The following is a 14696-nucleotide window of genomic DNA, read 5'->3' as shown; positions in this document are numbered from 1 at the left end:
TCTGACTATTACATGCATTTGAATGGAGTTCTCACACGAAACAAAAGTATAGCTTTTTATTTTGTTAATAACTTAAAAATCTTAGCTCACATAGCTTTAAAACTGTTTGCTCAACACGGGGATATTGAATTCTATAAGATAAAGCCATAAAAACGTATATCTGAGTTTCCTATCAAAATTTAGAGCTGTCTTCATGAAGTTGTAAACCCTTTATTTCGCCTAGACAGTGCGTATCTCACTGTTAAATTCATTTGAATGGAGTTCTCGCACGAAACAAAGTATAGGTTTTTATTTTTTCAATAACTGGAAGAGCTTGGCTCAAACAGCTGCAAAACCTGTTTTCCCAGCACGGAGATGCTGAATTGTATAAGATAAAGCCATGAATACGTATATCTGAATTTTCTATTAAAAGTTACAGCTATTTATATTAAGTTGTACAAAAACGCTTTATTTCGTCAATACAGTGCGTTTCTGACTGTTTGCATGCATTTGAATGGGGAACTCGCCCGAAACAAAGTATAGGTTTTCATTATGTGAATAACTTTAACATCTTACCTCACACAGCTGCAAAACCTTTTTGCCCAGCACGGGGATATTGAATTCTATAAGATAAAGCCATAAATACGTATATCTGAGTTTCCTATCAAAAGTTAGAGCTGTCTTCATGAAGTTGTAAACCCTTTATTTCGCCGAGACAGTGCGTTTCTGACTATTACATGCATTTGAATGGAGTTGTTGCACGAAACAAAGTATAGGTATTCATTTTGTGAATAACTTGAAAATCTTAGATCAAACAGCTGCAAAACCTGTTTGCTCAACACGGGGATATCGAACTTTATAAGATAAAGCCATAAATATGTGTATATGCGTCTTCTATCAAAAGTTACAGCTGTCTTGAATGAAAGCATTATAGCAGCTTACCTCGATCATGTGGTAGAACAGACACATGGGCCACCTACGTGTCCTCCTACGGCAGGAGTAGTTGCCACAAACCTGCAAAACAAAAAGAAATGATCAGGTGACATGAACAGATTTATACAGCCATAAGCAAGAGATTCTTCCTGCCTGTGGGCGTCAAACTGGACCCCCCCCCCCCCCCCCCTCCTTACTGTAACTATCAAAACTATCATAGTCTAAAACTATCATCTCATATCAAAACTATTATAATCACATTATTTGACTTTATCAGTTATAACAATGAGAAACGGTAAACAATTTGGCAAATAAATGACTTATAATTGTGCTTACCTTGTCCAGATGATCCACAGTCCCTTTGCATTTGTGCAGGATGATGTGGGGCTTTCTCTTCCCAGAGTCCTGGACTTTTAGCTCACGGTGCCTGGTGCTCAATAAGACAACCTTTTTTCTTTGCTTGGGGATGTAGGAAACCACAGCCTTGCCCCCCCTGTAGCGACCTGGACGGGAGAGACGATCATCGAATCTTACTGCCCGATTAATTTGCTCAAATCTTTTTTTTTTTGACATGGTAGCAGGAAACAGAAGAGCCCTGTCTCCCCATTTCACAGGCTTGTTGTCGTTTCATGTTGAGACCTGTATAGGCCAGCCAGCATCACAAGCCCCATGTAAGCCTGCAACTCCTCATCTATGTCCTTCCAGTCTTTTACTGACCTGTTGCAGGTTGGTGAAATGCAGGATTAGCTGCATAATGTCCTCGGCAAAAAAAAGATGGAAAGTGCTCACAGGGCTGCTGATCCTGCGAACTGCATAATGGGTTGGTCCTGGGGTTAAAATGGGAGGAGGAAAAAATGGCAGGACCTCTTCGTGTGTGGGTTGCCACATGATTTCTCCATTTTTAGATCTCCACTGGCCATCCTCCAGTCTTGTCTCTTCCTCCTGCTCTTCTTCCTCCTTCTCCTTCTCCTCCTCCTCACATGAGCTGCAAAGCTCCTCGGTGCCTGGCAAAAATTCTTCTTCGCTGTCAGAAGTATCTCCACTGCTTGTGGAGAGTGCAAAACTGCAGCAACAGCCTCCTCTAAACTGAGTGCACGCTTCATTGTGTCTGTGCAGAAATGACCACTCAGACCAGGCTGCAAAGTATTCTCATAGACTTCAAAGGTGCACCTGAATAAACATGCTATACCATACATCCAATAAGAGAGAGGAGGCACATAAACGCATGCCTTTGATCTCTCCCCCACCCCCCTCTCTCTGTCTTTCTCTCTCTCTCTCTCACACACACACACACACACACACACACACACACACACACACGCACATGCACATACATACACACACGATACCATTTTATGGTGGTTAGCTGTTTTATTGTCATGCATTTTACAAGGTAAGATAACCATGTCCTGCATTCAAAACCACTGAAAATGTCTATGGTGGTGCTGTGCCTAATATTGTGCTGGTGTATGCTGGGTAATGGCACAGCTAGCGACTGGGTGACTTTATTCACCCGCTTCGGCTGTTATCAGTCCATACAATGGGCGTTATTAGCACAAATCAGTCCCATAGATATGGACTATCTCCTGCTAGATTGTTCAGAAGGTTGTTATCATCCATCCAGATGGAGGATCACTAACAGGAGCGTGGGAAGACTCCAGAATCCACTCTGGCTGCAATCCGGTGGATACAGCAGTGTTTACAGGTAATACCATTTAAACCATTTCAGCGAGTGTCAGTAATGTTAATGTGGTTATGTTAGTAATACACCGAGTGCTAATATAACAGCTTTAAGATGCATTTATAGATGTTATTATGTGTTTTACCGTCTTTATGGTGCTAGCTTAAAGTTACGGTGTAAACGTTAGCTTATATTGGAGTAAAGCTGCTACTGTTTAAACGATGTTAGCACAGAAATATTAGCTTCTGTCATGACTGACGAAGTTGCTAGTTAATAAAGTTTCCAGTAAAGTGTTTAATCGCAGCCACAGACTGACAGCAAATATCTCGATTAGCTTCAGTGCATCTGTAATAAATATGTGCAAGTTTCAGTGCTTCGTTTAAACTGTATGATACTTATACTGACCCAGGGTCAGTGTAAAATACAATCCTAGCTGTGTGAATAAAGCCTGGCTCCTTTAATCCTGCATGAAAAACCTCAGGATGCAGGCTATTATTACTCTTTCCTGCTGGCACACCTGTCACACCTGAGAGTCAGCTAGAAACGTACAGTGACGTGGACATCATGCAAAGACTGCCAGACTCTGTAATACTGCAAATGATCAGTGACTCAAGTTAACACTAAACTTTAAACGGTACCTCTGTGTCTCTGTGTGCTGAACATTTAGGATTGAGTCAGGCTGCATCTGTGTTAGTCCTCTGACAGACTGGTGAGCTGTCCAGGTGTGCTCTACCTAGGCTCTAGCTCCTGTAATAGAAATTTTTTGTTATTCTCATTTAAAGTATTTAAGTGCTTATGCATATGCTTAGTTGTGACACTGTTATAGACTGTTCAGTGAAAGTTTCTAAAACTAGATGAACTTACTTCAGCAGTTTGAGAAAACAACTCCCTTTACAGGTGCTGATAACGCCAAGGGCACAAAACAGCATAACCATTGATCCGTTAGGTTTCATAGCGAGACACGTGAAGTGGCAGAGCTGACATGACTGAACTGTGATGTTTGATGTGTGTTTGCTCTCCTGTGCGCAGTAATAAATAGCTTGATCACAGCTCTTTCTGTGTTGCAGACTTTATTTAATAAATTCCATGACCCCCCCCCCCCCCCCCCCCTCCCACTGTGAACCTGAATTGAATATTCAGAAGACATTTGTTTAAATAGTTCTAGAAATCTGAGCTGTTGGTGTGTCCTTGGATTGTGTGGTAATAATATTAGAGCTAGCAATATTTCTTACTGAATCTCTACTATGAGTCATGTTACCTGAGATTAATTCTATGTTTACCTGTCAGCCTGGATGAATGTGCTGTGTGAAGGAAATTAAATGAAATCAGATCTGAACTGCGTACATTTAAGGAACGTGTTCATATTTAATTGAAATATGAACCAGTGATTTTTTGATTGCTGATTCCAAGAGAGTCTTTGTGGAAATCCACTTTGGCTTTTTGTTATTTTAATTCTCTTTTCTGTTTTCCAGAACAGTTCTCCACAGTCACTGTCCATATGGGTCAGTGGGACCAAGAAGCACTCTGCTAATGTGTGGACTCTGACCAGCAACATCCAGCAGGACCCAGACAGCGTTTTCTATCTCCCAGCTGGAGGTTTTTGTTTGTCTGTGACTGGAGAGTCAGATTTTTGTTGAGCTTCACACTTGCAGAGGTAAGTCAGTTTGCAGAGATCCCTCCCACCCTGGCTTTTATGTGCTAGATTTCTTATCTGAAACAGTAATATTTCAGTGACTGCTGCTTATACCACAGGTTAATACACGCTACTGATCCGTGATAGGAGAATCATCAATTTTGCCAGCAAAGAAGCCTGGTGGATGTTTGTTTACAGTCTGATGATGGGACATCATGCTCTGCATCTTTAAAGTTTGTCTCTTGATTATTATTCATACCCAGTAATGTGAAGTATGCTCATATCTACTATAACTGAACCAACCTGGTGCTCTTCATTTATGGAGGCTGTTGAGTCTGAATGTTGGATGTTGTGTATCTCGTGTTCTCTGGGCTTTGTTGTCCTCAGTCTTTTTGCAGGATCAGAAAACAAAACCAGGAGGCGCGTAAATGTTTCTTCTCCATGATGTTTCTTCAAATGTTTCTTCTGGATGATGATAAGACTGTGACACGGGATGCCACCTTTGGTCTTGTGATGAAGCAAAGCTCAGGAAGAAGTGGGATTAAATGGTACCAATATGTTGAGAAGGATGTACAGGGGCACCTGCAGCCAAATCCAAGCTTCAGCTTAGTTGTAGTTGCAGAACGCTATAGGACTGAGACATCTAAGGCATCAAATGTTTGATTAAACGGATGAAAAAGAGAAGTTTTTTCCCTATAATTATCACTTCTTAAAATCTGTAGCAACTTCAAGTCTGTCAGCGTGCTGAGCATGCTCAGAATGTGACAATATATTTTTGTTCAATATTTAATTTCTTTCAGTTGCAATTGTTAAATGAAAAAAAAAAAATTCTTATAATTTAGCAAACGAATTTATCAAAAAAATATATATACATATATCTGTATTAGTTTTAATGAATTAATTTGACACCTGTATTGAAAATACCATATTGTATTCATACAGAATCAGTATGGTATCATTGTTTGTCTGTTCACTGATTGTTGAAGCTAAGAGCTAGTTTGATCTGTTTAGATCTAAAGTATCCAAAGTTGAGCTCTAATGTTTCTTCACCCCTGTGTGTGTGATATGTGATTTCCTACATGCTGGCAGAGCGGCTGTTTGTGCTCACAGATGGTGACGGTGTGGAGAGACAGCGGTGTTTCCTCAGAAGAACCAGCAGAGTCACAAAGGACACCAGTCCATCTCACCACCTTGACTTGCTGACTGATGTTCGTCTGCACTGCACAGAGGAAATCAACTGACCGAGGTTTGTCCAGTGACGTGTTATGAAATGTATATTTGTTTTATGCTTACAGATATGTTTTTCTTGACAGAGGCTCTGCAGAGGTTAGACAAAGCAGAGAAAATATGTGCTTTACATTTTGCTGTGATTTATTGAGATATTTGTTGCCTGATGTTCAGCAGGAATGGAGAAATAGAATCAAAGGGAGATGTTTTTGTAATGATGTAAGTAAATCTTCAATATTATTTATTTGCTTGGTTATATTAGGAGTGTTTCTGAGTGAGGGGGAGAGGAGTCATCATCCAGGTAAAGTGACGTGGATCAGTGGATACACTTGTCTCCCCTTTAAAGGAGACGATCCAAGTCATCCTTAAATGTTAGTGCTTTCAAATACACAAACATTTTTAAAGGACAAAAATGAACATCCAACTTTGACTGTAACACAAAATAAATCTTTGCATGTGTGTTTTCAAACTCTCAGATGAGCAGTATATCAGTCTTGGACTGTCTAACCTGCCGGAGCAGCACTGAATGACCACCACACATGAGCATGTTCCTGCAACATTCAGCATCTGATCTGTCATCTGTGTGCTTCTGCTTTTGGTAAGTAGAGTTACCCAACTCCAGTAACTCTAAACACATGCCATCCATTTCTAACGGCCTGGTTACTTCCTGTCAGATACTTTAGAAACCATGTGGTCACCTGACCTAACATTGTTTCTTCTTCTTCCCCCTTAATGTTGAAGTGTCAAATGTCAAACAGCTGGAGAGGAAACTACACCAGTGTACTGGGATGTTTCAGCAACACGTGCCAGATGCTGTTCCTTCATGGTGACATCACCAGAGACAGTCCCGCCCACCTCAGGACCCATTGATTATGATGATCTGATCCATCAAACCCCCAGCAGGTGAACCTTATTCATGACATAACACCGCAACAATGTAAAAAATTAAACAGCAACAGTCTAAATGTAAAGTGCATTCTAAAGTCCTCTTCAATAAATTGTATGCAAAGAGTCATTCAGGTCACTACAGAACCCAGAGTCTTCATCATTAAATCTCTGGTTGCTTCATTTTTCTATCCTATACCAGATATTTTAAAGGTTAGCTTAGGTAAAGTTCCATTCTCATGGTGAGGCAAAGTGCTTTATGTGTGTGTCATGAACGGCTATAAAAGGCCTATAATCAAAGAACAAAGCGGGGTTTGAGTTCGAGTTGCGGCAGAATGTCACTACTTGTAAATGGAACGCAGCCTTCCTACGGCAGACAGCTAATAACAGGAATCGGACGCGGTCCAGCCAAGTCCACAGCAACCACCATAGCAACCTTCTAGCATGACCTTAAAAACATATTCTGTCTTCATAACTATCAAAAACGTGAAATGATTTGCAAAGTGTGAAAGTGTTACAGCTGCAGAGAGCTATGGCGGTATCTTTGGAAGCTGTTTACACAGCTAATAATATACGATGTAACCATGGAGACAGTCAGTCACGTGAGCTAGCGGTGCATGTTTACTACAGTAAATAAGGTGATTGTGTGCACAGCATCCACACTCTGCAGGGGGTAAAGACATTACTTCAATATTGTTTTATATTGATATATATTTGCCTTCTGTTGACCATCACCTCAGGTTCACCATTACAGTTTCAGCATACAGATGCACACTGTCTAAACACATTCAAAAACTCATGTCTCAGAAATAAGCACAGCTGTTCATGTTTGTCATTAGAGTTTTATTTGTAAGAAAATTATGAACTTCATATTGTGCACTAAATAAAAGAACATTTCACAACTCTGAGTCAACAGAAACAGGTAACAGAAATGTCTCTAATGTGTACAGTGTAGTGTAAGCATTAAAAGATCATAAAGGAAACACTAACATTTATGTGAAACTAATTGTAATAAAAAATGAGCGGGTGCTTTATAGCTTTAAAAGAAAGAGTCTGAAAACAACACTTTTTTGGTCTAAGTGATCAAAGTAGAAAACAGAACTGATGTTCAAGAACAAACCGTAGCTGCACTAATATTACACGTCTCCATTGTTGTGGTGAACAGACATGTTGCTTTTAAAACCACATGCAGTGTGTGACCATGACTGTTCACTGAGACCATGAACGCCACTTCGCTGAAGCATTCTTCTTCTTCTTCTTCTTGCTATTAAATTGGAAGCAGAAGGAGCACGAGCTGATTTGATCTACTGAAAGGAAAAAGCAGAACATCTGAGTTGAAACCAGTCAGCTGAAATCATTAAGACAGGAACAAATTCAATGCAGTGTCTCAAGTGGCTTAGCCTGTTACAACTGTTGATACAAGCTAAATACGGTTAACACACAGTGTCAGGGAGCTCCAGTGTGGGAACTAGTCGCTTTAGGTTTGTAGTCATTTAACTTTCATCCATTCATTCATTTAATTCAGGAGGAAGAAATGCCAGGTTGGTGCAGGCTGGTTACATGCATTTGGTCCCATGCTGTCTTGAATTAAATGACTTGGTTCATTTTATGGCTGGGCTGTATGTGGGGTTATATCATGTTATTTGGGCAGGAGTACCTGTCCCCTGTTAGACGTAGAAAGTTTCTCCATAAGTAGAGTTTCTAACTCTTATAGCACATCTGTGGCTGACAGCTTTTTGGTGGCTCTTTTTACCCCACACTGGTTGTGAGTGTGTAAATAGCCCCACTAGTTCTTTTGGGTTGCAGTTAACTAGGGAGGAAGGGGTGGGTATGCCATGATTAGGTGAATAGCAATTATATGGGATACATAAATTTCACAATGCATGCATATATCTCTATCAATTAAACCTGGCCTGAGGGCTGCCATTTTTTACATTCAGTTATTTCTCTTAGAAATGTTGGATCTAAATAATGAATGTGTTACAGTTAAAGTGAAACACTGGTCAGTGTAAATGGGAACACAGAAACCTTTAAATTAAACCTGATATCTAGTGTCAAACAATATCAAAGCTGTAAAAGATGTTTACAGTCAGAATTTATAAAACTATGATTGTAAATAAATTCAAACAAGTGAGCTTTTCTCTTTGTGCTGAATTTCAACACTGTGATTTCTTAGACTGTAAGCTTTACTTTAGCACAACCAGTTGTAGAAGCTGCCACTCCAAACGTCTTTTGATAACAAGAAAAAAATACCTTTTCAGTACACGGCCTGAAGTTCTTCTCCGACATCTTCTGCAATCGGCTTTGTCTGCTGGTTTGAAGACAATAAACCACAAAAAGATGATTTAGTCACTTTGTCTGCGTCATGCAGCTCGAATGTGTCGTGTAACGATGTTGAATAGCCGTTGTTATCCCTCTGCTGCGTCAGTAGGATTGTACTGTACAGCATCTCATTGATATGTGAGGAATGCTAATGTAACACGATAACAGACTTACATCATTAAAATATAAAGGGCAGGAGATATTTAGATATTTTTTATATTTATATTACATTTTATAGCTGACGGATATTACTAAATAGATAGAATTTACTAAATAGCTGGATGAACATGAAAAATATGTCTATAATAACAAATGACCATGAGAGCCAGTAGAATTAATTCAGCTGGACACTCAAAAGACGTCCTTAAATGCTCTTTAAGTGGCAGAACAGATGAACAAACAGTTAATCGCTTACTTGAGATGAAATCTGCTCAGCTACTTTGAAAACAGCTTCTAACTGGTTCCTCCTTTAACAGGAAGACTGCTCAGGGGTAAGGCCATCATGCAATCCAGCAACCTTTATGGTTCTGCTTTGATTCACCAGGAACTATTAGGGAAACCTTCCAGCGCCTCCTGTGAAAGACACAGGCATAAACACACAAACATTTATTAACATGATCCACAGTCTTCCAGTTTGATTTTCTCATCCTGTGGACAACAACATACAGGGATGCAGGTTTATTGTTAACTTTTGTAAGGTTTATTTAATGAACATATCCAGCTGCAGCTCCACTGTGATCCTGAACTGGATAAGCACTTAAGAAAATGTGTCAATAAATGGACATACATCAACTTACTATATTTATCCAAACAGACGGGACCAATAATGCTTCACTGAGTCAGAGACTTTAATGTCTCTTCTATGTAAGAATGTCTCGTGCTGATATACCTGCAAACTTGACAACAAAGGTTTTTCAGACTGCATGTAGCTGTCCTCTATGTCAGCTAACACATTTACATTTATGTCACACTTATTTCTGCTTTCCCATTTTATAATTATTACTTACATTTTGATTAGATACCTTGAGTTTGTAAATGATCAGATTACATAATTGGAATACAATATATCCAATTCAGGATTGCGGGAGGATGAAGCCTATCCCAGCTGATACAGGACAAAGACAGGCTGCCAGTTTATCGCAGGGCTAACACGATATGTGTAACAGAAAATCCACTTAAATGTTTGATATTTCTTATAATAATCATAATTATGACTATTATTTAAAGGTTTCTTCATAAATACATTTTGATTTTTTATAACCCCTAAAATATAAACCTGAGCTGTTTCAGATTCTGACCTCTGACTCAGTGACCTGGCTGTGTCCTCACTGCAGCTCCCTCTTGGAAGTACGTCTGCTTCTTGTCTTCCCCCAGTGTTGACCGCCTGATATCAAGATATCACGTACTGTACCTGAGGAACAAAAAAGGACAAACACTTGCCTTCATTTAAGAAGTACATTCATACAGAGGTAATCTATGGAAACACACTAGTTCAACCTTTGGCAGAAATCAGTTCCTGTGAAACATTTCTGTAAATGAACATCATGTGGAGAATGAATGAAATGAGTTCTTCAGGTGACTCAGCAGTCCCACACTGACAAATGAAATCTAGTTAAACTATTAAGCATATTTGCTCTTCTGAAATCTGTGTTAAACAACAACAAACATAAATTAGTAACAAAAACTACAGCTGAGTATAGGCTTTACAAACCACCAGCAGCCATAATGCTAAATTTTAATCTTCAAATGTTTCTGAGCTGTCTTCAACCTGCTTTTAACACATTAAAGTCCCACAGTCAACGCAGCCTGACTCAATCCTAGATGTTCAGCACACAGAGGTGCTGTTTAAAGTTTAGTGATAACCTGAGTCACTGATCATTTGCAGTATTACAGAGTCTGGCAGTCTTTGCATGATGTCCACGTCACTGTAAGTTTCTAGCTGACTCTCAGGTGTGACAGGTGTGCCAGCAGGAAAGAGTAATAATAACCTGCATCCTGAGGTTTGTCATGCAGGATTAAAGGAGCCAGGCTTTGTTCACACAGCTAGGATTGTATTTTACACTGACCCTGGGTCAGTATCAACTTCAAGAAGACAGCTGTAACTGTTGATAGAAGAATCACACACACATATTTATGGCTTTGCCTTATAGAATTCAGCATCTCAGTGCTGAGGAAATAGGTTTTGCAGCTGTTTGAGCTAAGATTTTCAAGTTTGAAGTTTGAATTTAAAAATTTAAAAATTTAAAAATCAAGATTTTCAAGTTTGAATGTGTTTAGACAGTGTGCATCTGTATGCTGAAACTGTAATGGTGAACCTGAGGTGATGGTCAACAGAAGGCAAATATATATCAATATAAAACAATATTGAAGTAATGTCTTTACCCCCTGCAGAGTGTGGATGCTGTGCACACAATCACCTTATTTACTGTAGTAAACATGCACCGCTAGCTCACGTGACTGACTGTCTCCATGGTTACATCGTATATTATTAGCTGTGTAAACAGCTTCCAAAGATACCGCCATAGCTCTCTGCAGCTGTAACACTTTCACACTTTGCAAATCATTTCACGTTTTTGATAGTTATGAAGACAGAATATGTTTTTAAGGTCATGCTAGAAGGTTGCTATGGTGGTTGCTGTGGACTTGGCTGGACCGCGTCCGATTCCTGTTATTAGCTGTCTGCCGTAGGAAGGCTGCGTTCCATTTACAAGTAGTGACATTCTGCCGCAACTCGAACTCAAACCCCGCTTTGTTCTTTGATTATAGGCCTTTTATAGCCGTTCATGACACACACATAAAGCACTTTGCCTCACCATGAGAATGGAACTTTACCTAAGCTAACCTTTAAAATATCTGGTATAGGATAGAAAAATGAAGCAACCAGAGATTTAATGATGAAGACTCTGGGTTCTGTAGTGACCTGAATGACTCTTTGCATACAATTTATTGAAGAGGACTTTAGAATGCACTTTACATTTAGACTGTTGCTGTTTAATTTTTTACATTGTTGCGGTGTTATGTCATGAATAAGGTTCACCTGCTGGGGGTTTGATGGATCAGATCATCATAATCAATGGGTCCTGAGGTGGGCGGGACTGTCTCTGGTGATGTCACCATGAAGGAACAGCATCTGGCACGTGTTGCTGAAACATCCCAGTACACTGGTGTAGTTTCCTCTCCAGCTGTTTGACATTTGACACTTCAACATTAAGGGGGAAGAAGAAGAAACAGTGTTAGGTCAGGTGACCACATGGTTTCTAAAGTAACTGACAGGAAGTAACCAGGCCGTTAGAAATGGATGGCATGTGTTTAGAGTTACTGGAGTTGGGTAACTCTACTTACCAAAAGCAGAAGCACACAGATGACAGATCAGATGCTGAATGTTGCAGGAACATGCTCATGTGTGGTGGTCATTCAGTGCTGCTCCGGCAGGTTAGACAGTCCAAGACTGATATACTGCTCATCTGAGAGTTTGAAAACACACATGCAAAGATTTATTTTGTGTTACAGTCAAAGTTGGATGTTCATTTTTGTCCTTTAAAAATGTTTGTGTATTTGAAAGCACTAACATTTAAGGATGACTTGGATCGTCTCCTTTAAAGGGGAGACAAGTGTATCCACTGATCCACGTCACTTTACCTGGATGATGACTCCTCTCCCCCTCACTCAGAAACACTCCTAATATAACCAAGCAAATAAATAATAATGAAGATTTACTTACATCATTACAAAAACATCTCCCTTTGATTCTATTTCTCCATTCCTGCTGAACATCAGGCAACAAATATCTCAATAAATCACAGCAAAATGTAAAGCACATATTTTCTTTGCTTTGTCTAACCTCTGCAGAGCCTCTGTCAAGAAAAACATATCTGTAAGCATAAAACAAATATACATTTCATAACACGTCACTGGACAAACCTCGGTCAGTTGATTTCCTCTGTGCAGTGCAGACGAACATCAGTCAGCAAGTCAAGGTGGTGAGATGGACTGGTGTCCTTTGTGACTCTGCTGGTTCTTCTGAGGAAACACCGCCGTCTCTCCACACTGTCACCATCTGTGAGCACAAACAGCCGCTCTGCCAGCATGTAGGAAATCACATATCACACACACAGGGGTGAAGAAACATTAGAGCTCAACTTTGGATACTTTAGATCTAAACAGATCAAACTAGCTCTTAGCTTCAACAATCAGTGAACAGACAAACAATGATACCATACTGATTCTGTATGAATACAATATGGTATTTTCAATACAGGTGTCAAATTAATTCATTAAAACTAATACAGATATATGTATATATATTTTTTTGATAAATTCGTTTGCTAAATTATAAGAATTTTTTTTTTTTTCATTTAACAATTGCAACTGAAAGAAATTAAATATTGAACAAAAATATATTGTCACATTCTGAGCATGCTCAGCACGCTGACAGACTTGAAGTTGCTACAGATTTTAAGAAGTGATAATTATAGGGAAAAAACTTCTCTTTTTCATCCGTTTAATCAAACATTTGATGCCTTAGATGTCTCAGTCCTATAGCGTTCTGCAACTACAACTAAGCTGAAGCTTGGATTTGGCTGCAGGTGCCCCTGTACATCCTTCTCAACATATTGGTACCATTTAATCCCACTTCTTCCTGAGCTTTGCTTCATCACAAGACCAAAGGTGGCATCCCGTGTCACAGTCTTATCATCATCCAGAAGACACATTTGAAGAAACATCATGGAGAAGAAACATTTACGCGCCTCCTGGTTTTGTTTTCTGATCCTGCAAAAAGACTGAGGACAACAAAGCCCAGAGAACACGAGATACACAACATCCAACATTCAGACTCAACAGCCTCCATAAATGAAGAGCACCAGGTTGGTTCAGTTATAGTAGATATGAGCATACTTCACATTACTGGGTATGAATAATAATCAAGAGACAAACTTTAAAGATGCAGAGCATGATGTCCCATCATCAGACTGTAAACAAACATCCACCAGGCTTCTTTGCTGGCAAAATTGATGATTCTCCTATCACGGATCAGTAGCGTGTATTAACCTGTGGTATAAGCAGCAGTCACTGAAATATTACTGTTTCAGATAAGAAATCTAGCACATAAAAGCCAGGGTGGGAGGGATCTCTGCAAACTGACTTACCTCTGCAAGTGTGAAGCTCAACAAAAATCTGACTCTCCAGTCACAGACAAACAAAAACCTCCAGCTGGGAGATAGAAAACGCTGTCTGGGTCTTGCTGGATGTTGCTGGTCAGAGTCCAAATGCATGTAATAGCGAGAAACGCACTAACGTGGTGAAATAAAGCGTTTTTCATGGTCTTTATAAAGACAGCTGTAACTTTTGATAGAAGACTCAGAAATACATATTTATGGCTTTATCTTATAGAATTCAATATCCCCGTGCTGGGCAAACAGGTTTTGCAGCTGTTTGAGCTAAGATGTTAAAGTTATTCACATAATGAAAACCTATACTTTGTTTCGTGCAAGTTCCCCATTCAAATGTATGTAATCGTCAGAAAGGCACTGTCTTGGCGAAATAAAGCGTTTTTGCACAACTTCATATAAATCGGTGTAACTTTTGATAGAAGACTCAGAAATACATATTTATGGCTTTATCTTACAGAATTCAATATCCCCGTGCTGGGCAAACAGGTTTGCAGCTGTTTGAGCTAAGATGTTGAAGTTATTCACATAATGAAAACCTATACTTTGTGTCGGGCGAGAACTCCATTCAAATGGATGTAATAGCGAGAAACGCACCAACGTGGTGAAATAAAGCGTTTTTCATGGTCTTTGTAAATACAGCTTTAACTTTTGATAGAAGACTCAGACACACATATTTATGGGCTGGGCAAACAGGTTTTGCAGCTGTTTGAGCTAAGATGTTAAAGTTATTCACATAATGAAAACCTATGCTTTGTTTCGTGCGAGTTCCCCATTCAAATGCATGTAATAGCGAGAAACGCACCAACGTGGTGAAATAAATCGTTTTTCATGGTCTTCATAAAGACAGCTGTAACTTTTGATAGAC

The 14696-nt window shown here is 39.5% G+C and overlaps 2 long non-coding RNA genes across 14 annotated transcripts; one reads left to right on the top strand and one right to left on the bottom strand.

The window, feature by feature from the left end:
• Positions 1 to 2201: 2201 nt before the first annotated feature.
• Positions 2202 to 6339, top strand: LOC309716924. Of its 6 annotated transcripts, none has more exons than XR_014279548.1 (6): positions 2202 to 2617; positions 4066 to 4247; positions 4374 to 4774; positions 5316 to 5472; positions 5716 to 6051; positions 6195 to 6339. It is a non-coding gene; the product is annotated as an uncharacterized lncRNA (long non-coding RNA). The 6 variants fall into 6 exon arrangements; XR_014279549.1 differs by having other exon boundaries at positions 2202 to 2305; positions 2537 to 2617; positions 4374 to 5472; positions 6195 to 6280; XR_014279550.1 differs by having other exon boundaries at positions 2202 to 2443; positions 2477 to 2617; positions 4374 to 5472; positions 6195 to 6280.
• Positions 6280 to 14039, bottom strand: LOC309716928. 8 transcript variants are annotated; one of them, XR_014279566.1, is made up of 7 exons: positions 13808 to 14039; positions 12582 to 13681; positions 12003 to 12338; positions 11698 to 11859; positions 9076 to 10071; positions 8592 to 8649; positions 7042 to 7645 (listed from the first exon to the last, which is right to left on the bottom strand). It is a non-coding gene; the product is annotated as an uncharacterized lncRNA (long non-coding RNA). The 8 variants fall into 8 exon arrangements; XR_014279569.1 differs by lacking the exons at positions 7042 to 7645; positions 8592 to 8649 and adding an exon at positions 6280 to 6362 and having other exon boundaries at positions 10042 to 10071; positions 13808 to 13993; XR_014279567.1 differs by lacking the exon at positions 7042 to 7645 and having other exon boundaries at positions 8196 to 8646; positions 13808 to 14017.
• Positions 14040 to 14696: the final 657 nt, after the last annotated feature.

Source organism: Aulonocara stuartgranti, assembly GCF_965226115.1.
Source record: "Aulonocara stuartgranti genome assembly, chromosome: 11".
NCBI lineage: Eukaryota > Metazoa > Chordata > Actinopteri > Cichliformes > Cichlidae > Aulonocara > Aulonocara stuartgranti.
The sequence above is the reverse complement of the archived record's forward strand: the minus strand, read 5'-3'. Positions and strand labels throughout refer to the sequence as shown.